This window comes from Garra rufa, chromosome 19 (assembly GCF_049309525.1).
Source record: "Garra rufa chromosome 19, GarRuf1.0, whole genome shotgun sequence".
NCBI lineage: Eukaryota > Metazoa > Chordata > Actinopteri > Cypriniformes > Cyprinidae > Garra > Garra rufa.
In genome coordinates, this window is record NC_133379.1 from 43,088,812 (window position 1) to 43,094,833 (window position 6,022).

Below are 6,022 nucleotides of genomic sequence, written 5' to 3' on the forward strand. Positions count from 1 at the left end.
ACGGCCGTTGATTACGTGAAGGTGTTTACATAGGACCCGTTCGAATGTAGTAGGCTGTAAGAATCTGAAAATGGAACTCGTGAGCAAAAAAAAAGTTTTGTTTGGCAGTACTTTCAACCAAAAGAAGGCGATTCAAGTCGAGCTTTATGTTCAATGTGCAATGCCAATTTGTCTCGTGGTGGCAAGGTACACAACATCGCCGATGTTAAAACATTTGCGTCTAAAACTAAGGATGCGAGTAGGATTCAGTTTCGGATTCGGTATTCGGCCGAACCCCAAAAATCTGGATTCGGTGCATCCCTAATATATATATACATTTTATATATATATTGTATTTGTCACTTTGTCTATTTTCTTTTTTCATAGTTGGTGAATTGTATTACATTCACCATAAAGGCTCTAAGAAACAGGACAAAGTGAAAGTTGTCTGTGGGCCAGAAGAGGCTAAAATCTTTGAAGAGTTCCATGCAAGTAGCATTGGTGCTCACACAGGACAGAAGAAAACCAGAAATGCAATATCTATACGATATTACTGGCCTGGCATGTCAAAGGACATAGATACCTGGGTAATAACATGTAGATAATTACTACTTAAGCAATATAATTCCAACATTATGCTGTTTTGCTCACAGGTGACACAGTGTGGACAATACCAGGCCAGCAGATCTTCGGTAAAGGAGCAAAATCTCTCCAATCGTGGTGTGCCTTTCCATTGAATTAGGATTTAATTAGAAGCTGACATTTAATTAGAGAACAGTTTGATTATTCCCAAAAATATTTATTAATACTTCTTCAAATTCCAGTTCATTATTTTATAAACTCTAGGTTACACAGCCTTTCGAACTTGTGAGGATGGGTCTGATAGTCAAACTGGCTTTGACAGACAATGGTAACCAGTATATCTGTGTGATCATTGATTATATGACCAAGTGGCCCCAGGATTATCCCCTCAAATCAAAGTCTGTCAGGGAGATTGCAGATTGCCTTTTAAAATGTGTTGATCAGTTTGAGACCATTAGAGAGTCCTCACAGACCAGGGGAAAGAGTTTGTAAACTCAGTAAGTCACACATATTGACACATTAAAAATTAACCTCTTAAGAAAAAAAAAGTGTTATATCTTATCATTGTTTAGAGCATTAATTGTGTTGTTGAGCAAACTCTCCAAAATGCTAATAAATCTGCCACTTGTTTTTGCTTTGAAACAAGATAGTGGCGAATTTGCAAATATCCAAAGTGATGTTGATTTGGGAGATCAAAATTTAGTGGTAATTGTTGGAAAGACATTAGAGAGCCATCCTCGAACAAGTCTCCTAGCACACCAATCCCCTTCATGTGCCATGTTTTAAAGAGAGGTGAACCTGTTCCAGGAACTAAATCCTGATTCAGTTATATTGGATTCAACATGAATATAGTTCTGCCTCTCCCAAAGAACCTAGAGATCTGTCACCAAACTTTAATAGAACTAGAGATTATTTAAACTTTTGTCTTTTTACCATTCCATATGAATCTAGAAAAAGCACTTTCCAGCTGAGCAGAGACTTTCCTGGTTAACCTACGGGTAACATCTGAAGAGAGTACAATAATCGAGGGAGGATATTCGTCTTGATTAAACTAGTCCTACCAAGCAGAGAAAGAGGAAGAGCTTGCCAGCGCTTTAAGTCTCTTTCACAGTATGAATAATTGGAGCATAACTGAGTTTCCAGAATTTATTTCAATCAGTTGACATTAATCCTGTCACATGTGTTCTATTATTATTATTATAACAAATACAGATTAAGTTAAAAAGTAGCAGTAGGCTCCCTAAAGCAAAACAATAGTTGCAAAGTTCATTATGTTTTATTGACAAGTCTTGTTAATTTGTACTTTACTATTGTTCCTAGTCAAATGATTGTCTGAGTGATTACTTAATAGGAAAGAAAAGAAAATAATAAAAAAGGACAGAGATGATTTTTAAGTGATTTTACACTGTCTCTGTATCGACTCACTGGACTGAAATCAACATTTTGCATAGAACTCTATTTAGAACAATTCTATATTCCCTTTCTTAGAATCATAATTAGTTCAATTATTAAATGGCATGCTTGCATTTTGTGTTTAACAATTAAAAATGAACCGTGCTGTAGGATCTTGTAACAATGGAGGTGAGAATCCAAACGCAGCTTTATTCAGATCAATAATCAAAGTAGTACATTATAGACAATCCAGACTCAGAAACAGAGTCCAGGCAGAATGGTGGAGGCAAGCGGCGATCAGACGGAGTTAATCCAGCAAACAAAGCAAGCGTTGAAAGGCAGGAGGCAGACAATCAAATAACAGAAACAGACAGATCAGCAACGGGAAAACAAACAGGGAAAAACAGTGGGAATTGTCAGCAATGGCAGAACAAGATTGAACTCAAGTTGTCAATCATGACAGAGCCCCTCCCTCTTTAAGGAGTGGATTCCACACAGATATGAAGTCATATTTAATGATCAAATCTGTGTCCGAAATTGTAAAATCCCTCTGAATAAGTAGAAATACTTTGAATATTACAGTATTTAATCATTGGTTTGGATCTGTGGTCAGATGCTTTCTGAAGGTCTTTCAGGGCAATGATTCAGGAAACAGGTGAGTGAAAGTCAAAGTGAGAGTAAGAAAGATGTCCTGAGTTTGACTGATTCACATCAACACTGAAGCTTGATTATGAATCTGAATCTGATTCTCTCAGGGATCCTGAATCTGGTGTCCAGATGAAGCTCAGATCAAATGAATCTGATTGACTGAATCAATCTGTGTTGAGAAGCTCAGAATGAACTCAAACTCATCACAGTGACATTCAGATCTGAGTTGGAGGAAATATGAAAAGTGACGGGACGATCCTGGACTTGGAGCCGTTTAATGCTCAGATTGAGATCTTCTTCAGTCTTCAAGCTCTCCAAGAATCAGAAGAATCCTGCTGCTCTTGTGTTCAGATGAACATCTCTACTCTCCTTCCTCTTATCCACCACAATAAATATGGCCTGATCATTTACTCACAATTGATATTATTATTCATATTAAATCATAAAATTAGCATTTTGGACATTATCAGTAATATTCTTATTCATTATTATTATTGATATTATTAGAAATTTAGACAATTATTATGTTATTAAGTTATATATTATATATATTGGAAATTATTAGTGATATTATTTAATATTTTGAAAGTTATTACGTTATAAAATTGTTACTTTAAAATGTATTAATAATATTTTTAAATTAGATTTTTTATTTTTTTACAGTGCAGAAACATTGTTTTAATAATCATTTTTATGGAAATTGTCAATTGATATAATTAAAGAAATCATATAATTAATAATTTGAAAAGTATTAGTAATATTATTAAATCATAAAAATAATAACTTGGAAATTTTAGTGATATTATTACTTAATTAGACTTTATTTTTACAGTGCAGAAACTTTGTAATCATCATTTTATGGTTATGTTCAACTGATATAATAAGAAAAATTAAATTAATATTTGAGAAATTATTAGCATTATTAAATTATATACTAAATTAAATTATATATATTATAAATATATTAACATTATTAAAATTAGATTTTATTTTAATTTTTTACAGTGCAGAAACTTTGTAATCATCATTTTATGGTTATGTTCAACTGATATAATAAAAAAAATATTTTAGAAATTATTAGCATTATTAAATTATATACTAAATTAAACTATATATATTATAAATATATTAACATTATTAAATTAGATTTTTTTTTTTTTTTTTACAGTGCAGAAACTTTGTAATCATAATTTTTACGAATATGTTCAATTATAATAAATCATCAAATTAATATTTTGGAAATTATTAATAATATTATTCAATCATAATTTTAATATTTTGGAAATTATTAATATTATTAAATCATACAATTAATATTTTGGAAATTATTAATATTATTAAATCATACAATTAATATTTTGGAAATTATTAGTGACATTATTAAATTAGACTTTTTATTTTTTACAGTGCAGAAACATTGTTTTAATAATATTTTTATGGAAATTGTCAATTGATATAATTAAAGAAATCATATAATTAATACTTTGAAAAGTATTAGTAATATTATTAAATCATAAAAATAATAACTTGGAAATTTTAGTGATATTATTACTTAATTAGACTTTATTTTTACAGTTCAAAAACATTATAATCATCATTTTATGGTTATGTTCAACTGATATAATAAAAAAAATATTTTAGAAATTATTAGTAACATTATTAAATTAGATTTTTTATTTTATTTTTTTACAGTGCAGAAACTTTGTAATCATCATTTTATGGTTATGTTCAACTGATATAATAAGAAAAATTAAATTAATATTTTAGACATTATTAGCATTATTAAATTATATACTAAATTAAATTATATATATTATAAATATATTAACATTATTAAAATTAGATTTTTTTTATTTTTTACAGTGCAGAAACATTGTAATCATCATTTTATGGTTATGTTCAACTGATATAATAAAAAAATATTTTAGAAATTATTAGCATTATTAAATTATATACTAAATTAAATTATATATATTATAAATATATTAACATTATTAAATTAGATTTTTTTTTTTTTTTACAGTGCAGAAACTTTATAATCATCATTTTATGGTTATGTTCAACTGATAAAATTAAATTAATATTTTAGAAATTATTACTAACATTATTAAATTAGATTTTTTATTTTTTACAGTGCAGAAACATTGTAATCATCATTTTTACGAATATGTTCAATTATAATAAATCATCAAATTAATATTTTGGAAATTATTATAAATATTTTCAAATCATAAAATGATTATTTTGGAAATTATTAATAATATTATTCAATCATAATTTTAATATTTTGGAAATTATTAATATTATTAAATCTTACAATTAATATTTTGGAAATTATTAATATTATTAAATCATACAATTAATATTTTGGAAATTATTAGTGACATTATTAAATTTGACTTTTTATTTTTTACAGTGCAGAAACATTGTTTTAATAATATTTTTTATGGAAATTGTCAATTGATATAATTAAAGAAATCATATAATTAATACTTTGAAAAGTATTAGTAATATTATTAAATCATAAAAATAATAACTTGGAAATTTTAGTGATATTATTACTTAATTAGACTTTATTTTTACAGTTCAAAAACATTGTAATCATCATTTTATGGTTATGTTCAACTGATATAATAAGAAAAATTAAATTAATATTTTAGAGATTATTAGCATTATTAAATTATATACTAAATTAAATTATATATATTATAAATATATTAACATTATTAAAATTATACTTTTTTATTTTTTACAGTGCAGAAACTTTGTAATCATCATTTTATGGTTATGTTCAACTGATATAAAAAAAATATAATATTTTAGAAATTATTAGTAACATTATTAAATTAGATTTTTTTTTACAGTGCAGAAACATTGTAATCATAATTTTTACGAATATGTTCAATTATAATAAATCAGCAAATTAATATTTGTGAAATTATTATTAATATTTTCAAATCAAAATGACTATTTTGGAAATTATTAATAATATTATTCAATCATAATTTTAATATTTTGCAAATTATTAATATTATCAAAATCATACAATTAATATTTTGTAAATTATTATTATTACATAAAAAATAATATTTTGTAAATTATTATTAATATTTTCAAATCATAAAATGACTATTTTAGAAATTATTAATAATATTATTCAATCATAATTTTAATATTTTTGAAATTATTAATATTATTAAATCATACAATTAATATTTTGGAAATTATTAGTGACATTATTAAATTAGACAATTTTTTACAGTGCAGAAACATTGTAATCATATTTTTTATGGATATGTTCAATTATAATAAATCATCTAATTAATATTTAATAAATTATTATTATTATTACATAAAAAAATAATATTTTGTAAATTATTATTAATATTATTATTAAATCATAACATTCATATTTTTAAAA